The 19,116-nt window shown below is 44.6% G+C and overlaps 1 long non-coding RNA gene across 1 annotated transcript; it reads left to right on the top strand.

The window, feature by feature from the left end:
* The first annotated feature begins 4,568 nt into the window (after positions 1-4,568).
* Positions 4,569-18,508, top strand: LOC138430278 (uncharacterized). Its single transcript, XR_011253084.1, has 5 exons — positions 4,569-4,718; positions 8,046-8,179; positions 10,224-10,344; positions 16,333-17,166; positions 18,408-18,508. It is a non-coding gene; the product is annotated as an uncharacterized lncRNA (long non-coding RNA).
* Positions 18,509-19,116: the final 608 nt, after the last annotated feature.

The following is a 19,116-nucleotide window of genomic DNA, read 5'->3' as shown; positions in this document are numbered from 1 at the left end:
GCGCTAGGGAAGCTACGTGTGTGAGGCACCTGCTGGGCCCCCAGGGAGTCAGCCTCCTGGTGTGCGGGGCTGCAGACCCCAGCCAGAGGCCCTGGGAGCCTGGTGCACTCCGTGCAGCACTGAGTCTGTGCGGCCAAGCAACCTCTGGCGGAGCCCTGCACTAGCCCTTCCTTTCCCTGGCACAGAGTTCTTCCTGCTGAAGCCCTTGGCAGTGTGCAAGCCACCGGCCCCTAAGCCCTCCCAAAGGACGCCTGGGGCCTAGGTGCACAGGCGAGGGGGGAGCCGAGCTGAGGTCAGGCAGGCGCCAGTGGCGACTCCCAGCCTCGCGCAGCCTGCTCCTTCCTGGGCAGGAAGCCTAGCAGCGAGTCAAGTCTGGGCAAGGCTCGCCCAGGGCAGAGCAGCCTCGCGCCAGCAACTCTGCCAGATCGGGCCTCTGAGCAGAGCTGGAGCTCTGCCGTCCTGGAGGCACACTCGGCTCCAGCCAAGTAGGGCTTGAGCCAAACGAGGCTGGGCTGCCTCTTCTTCCCTCGAGGGGGCTCGCCTCCCCGGCAGCTGTTCACTCGGCTTCCAGGTGGGGGCGCTCTTCGCCTCGTGCAGGTCTTGGCTCAGGGGCTGCTTGCCCTGAGCTGGGGCTGTGGGCCGGAGCCCAGGCACCCAGGGGCAGGCCCCCACCAGCTGCACACGTCTCTGCTGGGGAGGAGAGCGCTAGGGAATCCAAGTGTGTGAGGCAGCTGCTAGGCGCCCAGGGAATCAGCCTCCAGGTGTGCGGGGCTGCAGACCCCAGCCAGGGGCCCTGGGAGCCTTGTGCACTCCGGGCGGCACTGAGTCTGGGCGGCCAAGCAACCGCTGGAGGAGCCCTGCACTTGCCCTTCCTTTCCCTGGCACAGAGCTCTCCCTGCTGGAGCCCTTGGCAGTGTGCAAGCCACCGGCCCTTTAGCCCTTCCCAAGGATGCCTGGGGCCTAGGTGCAAAGGCAAGGCAGGAGCGGAGCTGAGGCCAGGAAGGCGCCAGTGCCGTCTCCCAGCCTCGCGCAGCCTGCTTTTACTGCTGGAGCCCTTGCCTCTGCGGCACTCAGTAGCCCCTAATCGCGACTCCAATCCCCGATCTCCACCCTGACCTCAAAACCCTATATCCCAAACCCGTAAACTGAATGCCTAGATCGAATCCCCAAACAGTGAACCTGAAACCTGATACCTTAACCCTAACCCGACCTCAAACCAAAACACCTACCCCTTAATCCCAAACCCAAACTCCAATCTCCAAACCGCAACCCCAAACCGCAAACCTCTAACCCCGAAGCCGAACCCCATACCCCAAACCCCAAGCCCCTATTCAGAACAAGAACCCCCAAACTCCGAACCCCAAACCCCTAACTCGAACACCATACCATGAACCCCAACCCATTTCCCGAATCCAAATCTCTAACCCCAAGCACCGAACTCCAAACCTGAACCCGAATCCCCTAACCCAATCCCCTACCTGAACCCTTTACCATAACCCGAAAACAAAACACCAAACCCCTAACCCATAACCTGAACTGCAACCCCGTACCCTAAAACAGAAGCCCCTGTCACTAACCCCTAACCAGAACAGCGAACCCCTTAACCGAACCTCAAACGCCGAACCCCAAACCCCTAACCTGATCCGTGAACCCCTAACTCGAACCCGAACCCCTAACCCGAGCCCCAAACCCAAACCCCGACCCCCAAACCCCATACCACAAACCCCGAACCATGTTGCCCAAACCCCGAATCCATAACTCAAACTCCGAACCCCAAATCTGGAACCCGAACCCCCAACCCCAAACCGCTAACACGAACCCCACACCCAGACCGCACACCCCTAATGCCTTACCGGAAACGCAAACCCATAAAGTGAACCCCAAACCCTGAACCCAAACCCCTAACCCGTACCCCACACCCCACACCCCCAACCCAAACCCCAAACCCCTAACCCAAACTGCGAACACCTAACCCGAATTCTAAACCCCGAAACCCAAACCCCAAAACCCAACCCTCAAACCCAAACTCCAAACCCCTGATCCGAACCCCAAACCCCAAACCCCTAGCCGGAACCCCAAACCTCAAACCCCAAACCGCACACCCCAAACCCCTAAGCCGAACCCCGAACCCCAACCCCTAACTCCTAACCTGAACAGCAAAACTCGAAACTGCACCTCACACCCCCATCCCCAAACCCTGAACCCAAACCCCCGAAGCCCAAACCCCAAACCTCAAATCTTGACCCCCGATCCACAAATCTCACTTACTGAACCTCTAATCGGAACCCCCAACCCCAATCCTCGAATCCCAATTCCCGAACCCCAAACCCAAACCCCAAACCCCTAATCCGTAACCCAAACTGCAAACCCAAAAACCGAACCCCAAACCCCCAACCCACAACCCTGAACCCAAACCCCAAACCCATAACTGGAACCCCAAACCACGAACCCCTGACCCAAATCCCAGACTCCAAACCCCAAATCCCTAACCCCTAACCAAATCCGCGAACCCCTATCCCAAACTGCGAACCCCAAACCCCAACCCTCAACCCCTAACCTGAAACACGAACCCCAAACCTCGAACTCCAAACCCCAAACCCGAACCCCGAACCCCTAACCAGAACCCCAAACCCAAACCGCGAACCCCAAAACCCAAACCCATAACCCGAATCCCAAACCCAAAACCCCTAACCCGAATCCCAAACCTCCAACCCAAACCGCGAACCCCAAACCCCAAACCCTTCACCCTAACCTCAAACCCAAACCCGAACTGTGAACCCCTAACCCAATCCGAGAGCCCCTAACCTGATCCCCAAACCCCAAACCCAAACCTCAAACCACAAACCCAAACCGCGAACCCCAAACCCTTTACCTGAACCTCAAACCCCAAACCCAAACTGCGAACCCCGAACCTGAACTGAGAACCCATAACCTGATCCCCAAATCTGAAACGCGAACCCCTAACCCGAACCCCAAACCCCAAACCCAAACCGCGAACCCCTAACCCGAACCCCGAACCCCAAACCCCTAAGCTGAACCTTGAACCCCTAATCGGAACCCCAAACTTCAAACTAGAACCGCGAACCCCTAACCCCAAACGCTGAACCCCAAACCACAAACACGAACCCTGAACCCGAACCCTAAGTAGAGAGGGGATTCCCCGCACCCGAACTCTGAACCTGAACCCTAACAAGTTGGGGGGATGCCAGAACCCTAAACCTAACCCTAACAATAAAACTCTAACATAAACATAAACTTTTCTGGCCTAAGCCCCGCCCCTTGCTGTCCCTCACCCCCTAAAAGCAAACGAGGCAAAACTGGGACTTGAATGCCTGACCTACAGAGCCAAGTTGGATGTTTAACTGGTTGTCAGCCTAACCGCTTCACTAGAGAGGATTACTGGGTTTTGTCTTGCTCCCAGGCGCTCTTCAAGCCTCACCCCGCCACTGCAGGCTAATAAAGAACTATGGACCCTATTAGCGCTCACTTTAGCTGTAACCCTAGAGCTAATGCCAACCCTAACCGTAACCCGAACCCTGACCCTGACATGAACCCTAACCCAAACCCGAACTCTAAGAAGAGGGGGGTCCCCGAATTCTAACCTGAACCCGAACCCTAACAAGTGGGGGGGGTTGCCCGAACCCTAACCCTAAGCTTAACAATAAACCTCTAAAATAAAAAAATTTTCTGGTCTAAGCCCTGGCTCTTGCAGTCCCCTGCCCCTTAAAAGCGAAAAGGTCAGACTGGAGACTTGAACTCCTGATTTACAGGCCATAGCCTACCTGCCTAGTGGCCCACCTAACCCCTATGCTACAGAGGCTTGCTGCTTTCAGCAGGGCTCCCGAACCCTCTTCAAGCCTCAGCCCGCCAGGGCAGGCTAATAAAGAACTATGGGCCCTATTAGGGCTCACTTTAAGCTGTAACCCCAACACTAATGCTAACCCTAACCGTAACCCGAACCCTGACCCTGACATGAACCCTAACCCAAACCCGAACTCTTAGAAGAGGGGGGATCCCCAAATTCTAACCCTAACCCTGAACCCGAACCTGAACAAGTTGGGGGGTTGCCCGAACCCTAACCCTAAGCTAAACAATAAACCTCTAAAATAAAAATAAACGTTTCTGGTCTAAGTCCCGCCTGTTGCTGTCCCCCGCCCCCTAAGAGCAAAAGAGTTAAGCTGCAGACTTGAACTCCTGACTTACAGACCATCATCTGCCTGCTCACCAGCGCACCTAACCGCTACGCTACAGAGGCTTGCTGTTCTAACAGAGCTCCCGGACCCTCTTCAAGCCTCTGCCCGCCAGGGTCTGGCTCTATAGACTATCATGGCTGTCCTAGGTCATCTTTGCTTTCTATAGTCATAGTTTTATCCCTAAATCATAGACAGATCAGCTGAGAAAAAGCTTGGATTGTCTCGGTGGGGTGGATTTGCTTGTCCTTGTGTTTCACCTGGAGGCAGTCGCGGTCCCGCGGGCCTGTCCTGGAAGGGGGCGTGGGGGTGGGGCGCACCGTGAGCGCGTCGGGGGCGGGGCGAGCCTGGGCTGCTGGTCAGGAGCGCGGCTCACGTGAGCGGGTCTGGGGCGGGATGAACATGGCGGCGCGTCGGGGGCCAGGGCTCTCAGGGCTCGCCATTGCAGCTGGGAATGCTCGTTTCGTGGGCTCCTGGGTCCCCGTCGATTGGCATCCAGCGAGCAGAGCGCAGGGCTGTGGGCCACAGGTAAGGGAACTCGGACTGGGCGGAGCAGGGAACCATGTATTCTGCCCTCTTTGTTTGCAGTCTCGGAGCCGACTAAAATGGCGGTCGCAGAAAAGCCTCGCCTTTGGGGCCAAGGGTTTTACTGCTTTACCCCTTTGCATAAAGCTCAGACCCGCGCGGTTTTCCCAAGCAGCCTAGTGTATTGCTTCCTACAGGCCTGGAGAGGATAACAGGCAGGAAGACCAGGGGTCTCCAGACAGAGAAAATAGACTGCAAGTGTCAGACGTTTTTTTCTCTCTCTTAAGAGGCCGGAGGAGACAAAAGAGTGCTGCATTTTTTTTTCTCCATGTTGATACAAATTTAAAAGGTTTCTCAGAAATTTCTGTGTTGCCATGACCACTCCTGGCTCCACCTGAATTTAACTTTCCTCAAACCTTGAACTAAGCAATGCATTTTTCTTATGGAAATGTTTGTCTTAAGGTATGCTAATGTACTATGTATTTACCCAAGGCTCTGTCTTCAGGTCAGTTTCCCCTAAAGGCTCAGAAAAAACTTGACAAACCAGTATGTTTTACTCATACCTTGTTCTCTTAATCTATGTGAATGAAACTATATATTTGCTTGGAAATCTGCCTTTCTTCAAGATTCATGTCCATCATTTTATGGCCTGGGATGACTCATCTGCTGCCAATGTTATCTCAATGCATGCTGTGGGTGAGGGGCCTGGTGCCATTCTCTGACACATTGTCTTTCTTTCATTAGCAGACTGCTAGTGGCTCTATAACATCTGGCTAAAGACTAGCAGGGGGTACTCTTCCCCCTTTTACTGTCTACGTCAGCAGCTCTCTCGATCTCTTTTATATTTTAATAAAACTTTTTAACAGAAAACCTCTGAGCCATCAAGCTTCGTCACTTGCCCTGGATTGAATTCTCCTCTGGAGTCCAAGAATGCTGGCATCTTTTGTGGTTTAGCAACCACCTTTCAGCCTTTTGAAATTCATATTGAATCTTCATTTCAGATTGAAGATGCATTCCATGGTATTGCCAACTGAAGCCTTTTCATCGCTATGGCATATCTGTCCATGTCTTTAGGGTATTTTTCAGCAATCATGTATCATTTCCAGTGTGCCAGTCTTGTTATCCTCATTCTGTCCATAGCAAAGTCTTTTATTAATGTTGACATGACTGAAAGGGAATCGTTTGTTTAAATTCCTTTTCAGATTGTTATTTGCTGGTGTATACAGATAACACTGTGTCATCATTCATTTGTATCAGTTTGGACAGCTTGATAGTTGTCTTTAGTTTCTTTAATTTCTCATAATTTAAGATGACCCTGTCTCATATATTTACAGTCTCACCCCTAGTCTCAGTCATTTCTTCAAAGAACTGTCCTTTTTTTAAACATTACATTATTTTTGACTGTGCTGGGTCTTTATTGCTCGTTTGTCTAGTTGTAGTGAGCAGAGGCTACCCTCTAGTTGCTGTGCCATGGCTTCTCATTGCAGTGCTTTCTCTGTTTGCAGAACTTGGGCTCTGGAGCATGCAAACTTCAAGAGCTGTTCAAGGGCTTCATTGCCCCTGGGCGTGTGGAATCTCCTACACAGGAATTGAACCCGTGTTCCCTGCATCGGTAGGCAGATTCTTTACCACCGGGCCATTGGAGATGTTTCCTGTTCCCTTTTATTAGAGAATGATATTTAAAACATACATGTAGGAGCTCAATATGCTCAGCTGACAATACATGGATATATATATATATATATATATATATACATGTATTCCAGCTCACCTTTGAACATATTCAGTTAAAGGTAATTTGTGATGTCTCCAACCTGATCCACCACGACATGGACATTGTAACGTTTCCTTTTGTTTATCTGTAACTTTGCATTCCAATGGTAAGATACCTGGCTTCCACCGCTTGTCATACACAGAATTCAGTGCTTGTCCCACGTGGTTACTGAAAAAAAAACTGTCAGATTGTCTTTCAAAGGGGGCTCTGCATGCATTGCACCAGTATCTTGAGTATGTTTTTGTATGATAGTTTACTATCAGTATACCCTCAGTGGCCAGGTGTCTATTTCAGTCGCTACCAATTATGAATGGGCTTGTTTGCTCTAGTGTTCTTGGACAATTCGAATACAGTTTCTTTGTCAGATATGCATTGTTTTAGGAAAACAGTTTTATTGATTGTTGGCTGTGTTGCCTCTTTGTGTGTGGGCTTTTCTCTAGTTTTGGTGAGCATGGGCCATAACTAGTGGTTTGCAGGCTTCTCACTGCAGTGTCTCCTCTTGTTGAGGGGCACAGGCTCACGGGCTTCAGTGGCTGCAGCATGTGAACTCGGCATCGTGGCTTCCAGGATCTAGAGCACAGGCTCGCTCGGCTGTTGTGGCACACGGGCTCCATAGGATGTGGGATCTTCCCATCCTAGGGATCGCACATGCATCTCCAGCACCGGGGGGTGGATTCTTTACTATGGAACCACCAGGGCATATTTTAGACTAGTTTTCCACACATGTATCTAGTGAAAGAGGCCAGGATCAAGAGGCATGGCAGCTGGGAATCCTCAGCCCCAGCTCTGGTGTGCTATCCAAAGCTCTGGGGCCTTTGGTGAGCAGCTCAGCTTCCCTGGGACTGTTTCCTCCCATCAGAAATGCCCTGCTTTTGGACTGTAGCCCACCAAGCTCCTCTGTCCCTGGGATTTCTGAGACCAGAGTACTGCAGGTGGTGCCATTTCCTTCTCTGCTGCTGCTGCTGCTGCTGCTGCTGCTGCTGCTGCTGCTGCTGCTGCTGCTGCTGCGTCGCTTCAGTCGTGCCTGACTCTGCGCGATCCCATAGACAGCAGCCTACCAGGCTCCTCTGTCCCTGGGATTCTCCAGGCAAGAACACTGGAGTGGGTTGCCATGTCCTTCTCCAGTGCATGAAAGTGAAAAGTGAAAGTGAAGCCACTCAGTGAAGTCGTGTCCGTCTCTTAGTGACCCCGGGGTTGCAGCCTACCAGGCTCCTCTGTCCGTGGGATTCTCCAGGCAATGGTACTGGAGTGGGCTGCCATTGCCTTCTCTGATTTCCTTCTCTGCAAGATAGCGTTTTGAAGATATTTTCTCCTGGATATTGCTTTTGATGAAGGAAGGGGGATCCCTTTCAGGGCTTGAGAGTGAGTTCTTGTCTGACACTGGGCAATGAGTTGTCTGAGGAGAGGAGTGCTGTCCAAGCGAGAGGCTTTATTGGGAAGGGCTGCCAGGGTGGAGGGCAGGAGGGTGAGGGAAACGGAGAGAACCACTCTGTCACGTGGCTCACAGTCTCAGGTTTTATGGTCATCGGGCTCATTTCTGGTTTGTCTCTTGCCAGGCATTCTGAATTGGGATCCTTCTTGGGGGCACACGCATCACTCAGCTGAGATGGATTCCAGCGAAGTGGATCCTGGGAGGTTGGTAGGACCTCTGAACTGGAGCCTCCCATCTCCTGACCTCTCCAGAATTCTGGTTGGTGGTAGCTTGTTCGTTCCTTGTTCCTTCCCAGGACCTCCTGTTGTAAGATGATTCCTGCAAGTGTTTTCTTTTCTCTGTTGCCTGGCCAGGGTGGGTGGTCCGTGGTTCATTTAACAGTTTGTTTTTGGTTCTCTCGAGTAAGGTCCTCCACAGGGTAAATGTATGAAATGATAAAAGGCAATGTTTTAAATAATTTATATTCATAATTTGGTAAGTTGGCTTGTTTTGTGTATGTTAGACCTGATCACCAGACCAACGGTCATGTAGAACTTTTGCAGTTTTCTAAAATTCTATAGTTTTTTAAATGGAGTTACCTTGTTGCAAAGTTTGTGTTTATGTTCATATTTTTTTAAAGTTATTTCTTTTAGTTGATTGATCATTGCTTTACAATATTGGTTTGATTTGTCATACATCCACATGAATTAACCATAGGTGTACCTATGTCCTCTTGCTCTTGAATCTCCCTCCCACCTCGCACGCATTCCCACCTCTCCAGGTTACTACTGAGCCCCAGTTTGAGTTCCCTGAATCATACAGCAAATTCCCATTGGTTGTCTATTTACAAATGTAGGTGTACCTGCATCCATGCTGCTCTCTCCATTCATCTCACCCTCTCCCTCTTGTTCCCCACCCTCGTCTGTAAGTCTGTTCTCTATGTCTGCACCTCCATTGCTGCTCTGTGAACAGACTCGTCAGTACCATCCTTCTAGATTCCATGTTTTTCTCTCTTTGACTGACTTCCCTCCCCTTTATTAGAACAAACTCAAATGTGTTCCTTTTTATGGCTGCATTCCATGCAGGCTCTGATTGTTCCTTAGCCATGTTTTGCGGAGGGTCATGGAGCTATTCTGCTCCATTTCAGTTTGGGCTTCCAGTCTGAGTGCTCGCAGCAGAGCTGCTTCTGGGTGAGCCCTCTGAGGTCTGTGAGCACCGGGCTGCCCGCTCTTCTCTTGTGGCCCGCAGGGGGCGCCAAAGGCCCCTCTGACCCGCGGGCGCAGGACGCTTTGCCTTTAGACTCTGCTCCGTGAGCAGCTGGCGGGAGCTTTGTCTCCTCAGGACCATCGGGGCTCAGGCTTCTGGATAACAGGGCTGCATCCAGGCTGAGAGGAGCAGGGTTGCCTCAGTGCCCACCAGCAGGGAGGCGCTGCAAGAGCGAAAAATGAGGATGGAGTAGACGTTTCCTGTGTCCAGCTGAGGGCTGACTGGAGGTCCATCTCAGAGGACTCAGGGGGAAAGAGCTCCGTGTGCAAAGCGGTGGGTTTTCAGTTAGATTTGCCTTAGATGATGTAGAGGATGAACACTGATGTTCTTCCGTGTAGGTGGCCATTTTCCTGTCACTGTTTCTTGAGAAGACTGTCCTTTCCTCTTCGCTCGTTCCTGGTTTGATTTTCAGGAACTGACCATGTACAGGTGGGTTCGTTTCTGGGCTCTCTATTCTCTCCTGGAGTCCATGTGTCTGTGTTCCTGCCAGTTCCTCACTGTGGTGGTCACTACAGCTCCGTGATGTAGTTTGAAGAGGGATAGGAAGATGCCTCCAGCTGTGTTCCTCTTTCTCAGAGTCTTTTTGGCCGTTTAAGGTCCTGTTCAACAGTAGCAGCCTAATATTAGGAATATTTCTATTTCTGTGAAAAATGCCATTGAATATTATTTTGTGATTGCAGTCCGTGTATTTGTTGATGACTTTGGTTGGAATGGACCTTTTAATTCCTCATTGTTCCAGTGCATGAGCGTGGAATAATTTTCTGTGTGTTTGTATTTTCTTTGGTTTCTTTATCAGTGCCTTCTAGTTTTCTGACTACTGGTTTTTTATGTTCTTGATTAAGTTTGTTGCTAGATGTTTTATTTAAGTGGGATTTTCTTAATATTTTTTTCTGATTGTTATTAGTGTATAGAAATGCAAGTGATTTTTGGACTGTAAAGGGTAGTATTTTATGATTGTAAATTAATCCAAAATGATTCAGCTTTACTGAATGTAGTCTAACAACTTTTTGTGAAGTGATGTGGAACATTTTATCTGTAAGATCTGTTTCTCCTGCAGTAGGTCATCCAGAGGACCCAAGACATGGTGGTTACTAATAGACTTCCCACACTACTTCTTCATTCCACGTGGACTCCTTCACGGGCAGTGAGCATCGCAGCTTCCCTTGAACTTCATCTGGGTAAGTCTTGGCCTGTATCAGAAAGTTTCCTGCCTGTCTGCTCTAAATTTCTTTTGTGGTATTGACATGGTTGTTTTGAAACCTAGTATACTTTCCAGTCATTTAAAATGTACAGAAAATGCCTAGCAATGGGAACAAGTGCTAGCATTTGCCACATCATCTAAAATACTCTATGTGTTTTATCCAAAATGGGTACCTTCTGCAGAACCAGCACATAATCTCCAAAATCAGGAAATCATATGGTACCTACATTATAATGTAATCCACTGCCCCACTTCCACTTTTAGCAATTGTTCAAGTGTATGAATATATCTTTTGTTTCCATCGTCATCCTTTTTTCTTTATTTAGAGTGTTACTGAGATTTTCAGTTATTTGGACAAACTTGATGGATTGAAAGCAGACATGGTGAATAAGGGTTCTGGGTGGCCTTTTCTATGTGGATTTCTTTTTCACTGAAGATGGTTTTAATATTTATTCATGTGGTAACATGTATGAATCCTGCATTCTTTCTCCCCCCCCCCATAGTAATTAAAAATAAATAATATGCCATTTACCATTTAGATATTTGTAAGCATACAGTGTTGTAGCAGACAACCTTTTCTTGTTTTGCAAACCAGTTTAATAATGTGCACCTTGTGCGTGCTTTGGAGAAACTCAGGAAACTGAGTCAGTGACTGAAATGGCCCAAGATATCACCTTAGATTCCATCTTCATCTGAAAACAAAACAGGCACTTTCTGGTGGTCCAGTGGCTGAGACTGGACACTCCCAAAGAAGGAGGCCCAGGTTCATTCCCTGATCCAAGAGCTAGATCTCCCATGCCACAAAGGAGAATTTGCATGTTGTAGCTAAATATCTGGCTTACCTCAATGAAGGTTGACCTGGCGCAGCCAAATTAAAAAAGAAACAAATATTTTACAGATACAACCAAAGGAAAGGAAGGGTATGGTTGTTGTGCAGATTTACGGCTTAGCTTTCCCTATCGATAGAAAAGAAAAAAGAGTTTCAAAAGACTGTGTCTCATCCTTCTATCTGGCATATAGAGAGGATTCCTTTGAAATGAGATTTCTCTGGTAAATGTGACTCACAGAAGGGCTGTCTTGAACTTGGGTTTCAGAGATGATCATGTGTCCTCTAAAAAAAAAAGTTAATTGGGTCCCACTAATTCTCATGCTGAGGTGGTATATTTTGTGGTAGCATTTGCTCCCCTTCACTTTGGATGTATCCCCATTTGTTTACACTGTCATCTACTGAAGACATCCTGATATTTGAAAGTTTTTAGTTATTACAAGTAGAGCTGTTGTATATAATCATGTGATACTTTTTGTCTGGACGTTTTCAAAGCTGTTTAGTAAGTGCTAGCCATATAGTATTCAGGTCACAGGTGAGCTTTGTTTAGCTGTGGAAAAATCCAGCTATGTTTCTCTGTGGCATGTGGGATCTTCTGGGGTAAGGGATCAAACTAGAGTGTCTTGCATTGTCAGGCAGATTCTTTACCACTGAGCCACCGGAGAAGTTGTGCCCTACCCCCGTTTTTTTTTTTTGAGTTTACTGGATCTAATAGGTGTGCAGTGCTACCTCACTGTTATTTTAGTTTGTAATTTCCTAATGATATGTGATTTTGAGTCTTTTTGATAGGCTTATTTGCTATCTTTATATTTTTGTAGGCCAGGTGTTTAGGTGTATACATTTTTTATGAGATTGTTCTAGATTTTTTGGTATATTTGGAGTACAATCCTTTATCAGATATGTATTTTATAAATATATTTTCCTGTGGCTTGTGTTTAAGTTTTGTGAATAAGGTTTTTCACAGTTTAAATGTCTAATTCTTTAAAGTTAATGTTATATATGTTTTATATCCTTTTTTGGATAGACTTTAGTGTGTTGTTGTTGTTGTTGTTAAATTTTATAAGCAGAAGTGAGGTACTGTAGATACAGTTTTAAGCTAAGCTGAGGTACCATAGATACAGTTTTGCCTTTTGTCTGTTAAGAAGTTTGAGTGAGTTTGGTGTACACTGTATATAACATTATGTCTACATTCATTTGACTGGATATAGCTTCCAATTATTTGTCTAATTGGTTTTGGAGATATCACGGGAAGTCAGTTTTTCCAAGGGAAACTGAGGTCCATGAAACATGAACTCTTTTCGATCGGTCGGAATCACTCTCTGCTATTTCTGACAGATTTGACTTGTTTGGATATCTCATATGAGTGGAATCACAGAACGTTTGTCTTTTCTTGGTCTGGTTTATTTCACATGATCTAATGACCATAAGGTTTGTCCACATTGTCGCATTGTCAGAATTACTGACTTTGAAGGGCCGAATCAGATTCCATTGTGTGTATACCACAGTTTGTTTATGGAATTGGCTGCCATGGACACTTAGATCACTTCTGTTTGTTTGCCAGTGTGAATCATGCTGTTGTGAGTATGACGGAAGAAGTATCCATTTTTTCAGCCCCCTTTCCCAATCCTTTTGGGTACATAGCTTGAATTGGAATCGAACTATGTATTTATTCCATGTGTTTGTTTTGGAGTCATTTCTGTAATGTCTTGCAGAGTGGCAGCACCATTTAATGTACTTTTTCGTATGGTGGAATACCGTTCAAGCTTCTGAATATACCTTGTGTTGCATATTCAGTCTCCCACCAACGGACACTTGAATGAGTTCTACCTTTGAGCTATTGTGAATGTCACTATGAGTATTTGTGTACCAGTTTTTGTTTGAATTATTAACAAGTACATTACTATATATAAAAGAAGCCACAAGGACCTACTGTACAGTTTAGGAAACTATTAAATATCTTATGATAATGTATAATGGAAGAGAATCTCAAAAGGAATATATGAAAAGCACATAGTAACCATGATATTTATTGTGCCAACACTATGAGTTATCATAGCACTACTCAACGTGTATTTATACATGTCAGTAAAATATTCACATCTGTAAGGATATTATAAAAAATTATATAAAAAATCAAGAATTCAAACAGAGATTAAATAAACTTCCTGTCATTGCTCATCATCATTTATACATTCATACTACCTGTAACACTCATTGTATAAGTGCTGGACTAGCAATTGATGTTCTCGTAAACCAAGAGATTGTGAAGGTGTAAGGAAATATAGCTTATTGAATTCCTTAATGAAGGATTATAGAACTCTATGTCCATGAAGTGAATGAAATTCCATTTTATTGAACCACATTCTTACTAGAGTGATGAGCTTCCACCCCACCCAACGTTAGTTCACAATGAAATCCTGCAGTCCTCTGGCCTCAATGTCTGCTTCCTGCTACCGAGAAAGAAAAGATGAGGAAGTCCTGACAAAACCGATGCTATTTTTCTTTTTCTGATTTGTATTTTATCGCAGGGCTTGGCAAAAAGAGGGCCCAACCTGTTTTTAGAGTTCCATCCCAAGGGTCCCTCTGGCATGTTCCCTATGTTGACAAAGTGCTGATTATTTTCAACAAAGGACAATGATCTGCACTTCACTATCTGTTGCTTGAGCTGGAATAGCGGGCATCCCTTGAAGTGCATTCCTTCATGCTGAAGTAGGCATCCCTGAAGCAATAGTATAAGAGGAACACATTTATCACGTAGACATCGCAGCGCATGCATTTGTAATAATTTTTCAGTTATACCCATCATCATCGGAGGAACTGACTTGTCCCAGTAACAACGAGAGTACCCAGTATAACAGTTCCTTGACTTATGAGTACTTCCTATGAGTACCCTTATGAGTACTTCTTCCAATGTTGTTTCTCCTACTTTGGTCATGAACAGTAGAAGCTGATGGCAGTGGTCCTTGAAATGTATGTCGATTCCTAGGTGGCACAGTTGATAAATAAAAAATCTGCCTACCAGTGCAGGAGGGGGAAGTGATGTGGGTTTGATCCCTGGTTCAGGAAGATAACAATTCATACACATGTTTTATGTGAACCAGTTTGATACTCATGAGTTTTTTCTTCTGTATACAGAAAAACAAATGCTGTTCAAGGACACTGAAAGAACCCTGATGTTGAAAATCAGATCTGTATTGTGAGCAATGCTTAGATATCCATGAGTCGAAGCATAGTATTATGCCTATCATCCTTGTATTTCTCTCAGTGAAATATGTTGAGGAAAACTCTTCATTCGTGGTCTAGATTCACGAAGAAGCTAAATAGCATTCATCCTTTACGTTGACAACTGTGAATTTAAATCTCCTGTGAATCCTATGTGACAACCACACATACCAACATGAGTTATCAGTATTATATCAATATTTTTAGTCCTATTGTATGTCAACTAAAAAAATCAGTATATAATTGTACATGAAGTCAAGACATAAAATCAGTGCAAATACAAAATGTTCCATCCTTTGAGAAAGGGAGAAAAACATCTCTGTGCTTAGCCTATTGCATTTTTATGTATTAGACCCTTAAGTAGTTTATTCACCACACCCTGTGAATGATTCACAAATCTTCAGAGAAGAAAGGATCATTTCTCTTGAACAATGAGTAGTTCAACTATTCTCAAAGCAAAGCCATAAGTGAGTCTTATTTTGGGTGAGACCATGAAAACTCAGCGTTTTCATTATGCTTGTGCTTATGATGGGAGGAGGTCTGAGAAAGCACTTCTGAAGGTTTATTCATACCAGTCGTTCTCATATGTATCGAGTCTTTAAAGGTCGAATCACCAAGGTGTTGCTTCTACACTTGTACTAGGCTGAGCAGCAACATTCCCTTTCTCCGTAAGTGCAGTAGACGTGTTCCCAACCTGTCTGTCTTCTGTCCTCTGGAGTATGCATTGCTTGAGCTCATCACAGCCTAGTAGATGGAAATCATCAGGATATTCTGGAAACCCTTTTTATTTCAGTCTGTTCAGGAGGTTACCACTGCTGCAAACCTCTGGATTTTACCAAGCGCTTTTAACAACCTCAGATGAAGGATATAAGTCAACACTGGTGACAGCCACGGGCTTCCATGGCCTATCCATGATTGTTGGCTTTGCTTTCATAATCATCCTGTTTCTTATACCAGCTAAACTGTCAGTGTATTTTTTAATTACCATTTTATCTTTGATGGTTTTTAGAGCTATTATGGATTTTCCTATATATCTTCACTTATCGGTGAGGGTCTTATGTTAGTAGTAGTTATGACAACTGACTTTCTGTCTGTTAGCTGTGGCAGAATAAAAAAAGAATGACCCACTGTATATTATTAATATTATGTATCAATATATTGTTAGTTTTATTGTTTGCAGTCATCCAATTCCAAGTTTCTGAAATAAACTTTCAGAAAAATCACATCCTTTTGAATGCCCATTTGACTGAATAGGAGCACGGAAATGTTCTTCCATAAAATTGTTTACAGTTTCCATTCCGTTTCTCCTGTTTGATGTAGATATTGGCCTTTGGTTCTATCAGTAGCTTTGCAAGTAAAAAAAAAAATTAATTAGAGCTCGTATGGTAATTTTACTGTTAGCAATAAGTTTAGCATAAAATGAACACAGAAGAGGTTACAGTAGACCAAATATGAAAGTCAGTTTAAAAGAAAACATAGTGTTGAATGTTTACAGTAGGAATATAGTTATGAAGTTCCTTTATTATTATTCTATCCTTTCCTTTTGTTTTGCAGGGGTGTTAATGTACAGATTCCAGTACTATGGCTAGAGCGAATAATAGTATCATTATTCTTGAGAGCAACTCTACTAAGTCTTCACGCTCATGTCACTCAAGGTTTTTTAATACCTATTATGTTAGTCGTGTTTGTAGTTTGTGAAGTCACATAAGTTGCATTCATTCAAGCAATAGTATCAAACAGCTATGGCATCAATTATAGATGTGAATCGATATCGAATGTGAATCCATTTCACTGTGACAAGTTATTATTGTAGATATTCTATTCATGCCAGTAACAAAGCTGTGCAGAAATAATACAATGTTTATTAAGAAAATAAGATTTACTAATTTGTTTTATTATTCTATTTCTTTTAAACAGATTTAATGACAACAGGCTCAACTTTTCATTCACTTGTATGACTATGAGCAGTTTGACCAAGTTGAAGAAGATGACTCGTTTGTAGTCTTCCTCATCAGCTCATTCCATCTACTGGCTTTAAAATCATTTAGTACAGAGCTCACCGTCTAGGTGTTCATCCAGTGTTTTGTTTGCTTATCATGCAGGATCATTTTAAAAGGAAAAGTATGTGTGTATGAGTTAGAGCTCTGATCCCAGGAGTCCATGTAGAAGCTTCCCCTGAGAAATGTATCGTTTTTGCACCAATGCTACTGAAATGTGTGAATGTGGTATACCACGCGTCCCAATAAGTGTAAACAGCGTCATAGGCTACTTATTTGAAATGACCAGTACTCATGACATTCCATTCAACTGAGGACTAAATATAGCCAACGTAGGCTGTGTTTGCCAAATAGACTTTGAAGTATTCTTCACACAGTCCTTCATCGATGCCAGTTTTCAGATCGAAGAAACCCTTGCTCCATGAAGTTTGTGAACACATATACTCATGTTTTGTTTGAGATTTTAAAGTCATTCTTCAGTTTTGTTGGAGGAATGGTTCTGTATATGCCCCGTGGATCCCCAAATCCACTGATGTTCATGTGTCTTGGGGCTTCCCAGGTGGTTCTAATGGTAAAGAACATGCAGAACATACCCATGCAGGAGACATGGGAGGTATGGATTCCATCCCTGGGGCAGGAAGATCTCCTGAGGGAGAGCATGGCAACCCCCTCCAGTATCTTTGCCTAGAGAATCTCATGGAGAGAGGAGCCTGGTGGGGCCTAGTCCATATGATCCCAAGGAGTTGGACACAATGTAAGTGACTTCGCACAGCACATGATTCGTTGTCATAGCTAATATAATGGAGATGACATAAAAAGAAGCACCAGCGGGCGAAAGTCAATATCCATCACTTTTAAACTTTGGAATGTATTGTGATATTTTACATCCATATTTGTATGACTTGATAGTTGGAGAATCGATGCATGTGAAGGCCTGGTTGTGTTATATGTATGTTGAGGGAAGATATATTTTTATGTGGTTTGACATATAGGTCCCATTTCATTCGTAGACATATGCATACTCATCACTTATCATCATTTTTTTTTTTTTTGAAAAGACCATTGTTTGGAAAGGTTGTTGTCTAACCATGAAAGATGCTTGAATTCTTGGGCTCCTTAGAGGAAGAATTCAACCCGGGGCCAGTGATGAGGCTTGATCAGTCAGAGCTTTTGTGTCCCAACGTTTTATTAAAGTATAAAAGAGAGAAAGCTTCTGACATAGACATCAGAAGGGGGCAGAAAGAGTGCCCCCCTACTCATCTTTGGCTGGATGTTATCTAGCTACTAGCAGTCTACTCATTAGAGAAAGGAATGGCAGCAGACCCCTCACCCACAAGATATATGGAGATGACCGTGGCACCAGGTGAGTCATCCTGGGCCATAAAACGATTGATATGAGCAAATGGATAGCTTCATTCACATAGATCAGGAGAGCCATGTATGAGTAAAGCATATTGGTTTGTCAAGTCAGTTCTGAGCCTTTAGGCAGAACCTACTTGAAGATAGAGTCTAGGGTAAATACATAGTACATTCACATAGCTTAAGGCAAACCTTTCCATGAGAAAAATGCCTTGGTCAGCTCAAAGTATGAGAAAAGTGAAGTTCAGGCGGAACCAGGTGTCATTATAGCAACACAGAATTGTAAGAGAAAATCTCTGTTTAAATTTGTATCAAGAAGGGGAAAAAAGATAACAGCTTGTTTCCTCCTGCCTCGGAAGTGACAGATAACAACTGTCTGACACTTGCACCCCATTTCCTCCCTTTGGAGACCCCTGGCCTTCCTGGCTGTTACCCTCTCAGTTTCATTCATTGAGCGTTTTCTGCCTTGTGAAACATTGGGCATAGAAGTATGTGTTTATTTAGGGGTATTTCATCCAATTTCATTTAAATGCATATGTGAATTAGAAAGTTTGACATGCTGTTGCTTTGTATACCGATTGGGAAATGTGAGCCTCCAAGCTTAATTTAGTTTTTCATGTTCATTTTTCTTTTTAGGGGTACAAAGAAAAATAATATGACTGTTAAGATCAGCTTTCGTATTTTTTGCCAAATATGAATTGGGATCACATCGATCAGAGATGAGTCTGTGCATGAAAGCCCTAATAACTAATGCTAATTGACTTCACTACCATGGGATGTTTTCATATCTATTGAGGATTTACTTCATGTATTTCGATTTTAACTTTCTGTCTTACAGCCTTGTTTGTAGATCAAAGCTATTTGAAATTGTCATCTGGTTTCAAATGGCTTGTGAGGTTATTCATGAGTGGTTCATAAAACCGAATGGATTGTACGTAGCCATACTTTGTTGTCATTCTATGAATTTGAAGAATGTCTGAAGAATGTCTGCAGTTATGCCTTAAAGATTCATACAATTGATGTCCAATATTTATCTCAAAAGACTTGCTTTCAATTTGTAGTTTCCTATGCGTATGTCTTTCTTTATGGATTTGGGTAGAACTTGTATTGGAACACTGAAAAATCTGTGATATCAACCGTGCTGACCTTTCTGGTGGTCATCATTAAGATTTTCACGCTCTATGGATCCTAGTGGAAACAGGTGCTGTTCATCCTACTTTTGTGAAGATTGAACTCATCGTAGAAAGTGGAATTTGTTGAAATATTTATGGTATAAATAAATCTTGTCTCTATAATTACCCAGAGTCCTGGTGCGTATTTGATTGCTAAGTTATAAAATGTATGA

Source organism: Ovis canadensis, chromosome 25, assembly GCF_042477335.2.
Source record: "Ovis canadensis isolate MfBH-ARS-UI-01 breed Bighorn chromosome 25, ARS-UI_OviCan_v2, whole genome shotgun sequence".
In the NCBI taxonomy this organism is placed as follows: domain Eukaryota; kingdom Metazoa; phylum Chordata; class Mammalia; order Artiodactyla; family Bovidae; genus Ovis; species Ovis canadensis.
This window is presented reverse-complemented; position numbering and strand designations above follow the sequence as displayed.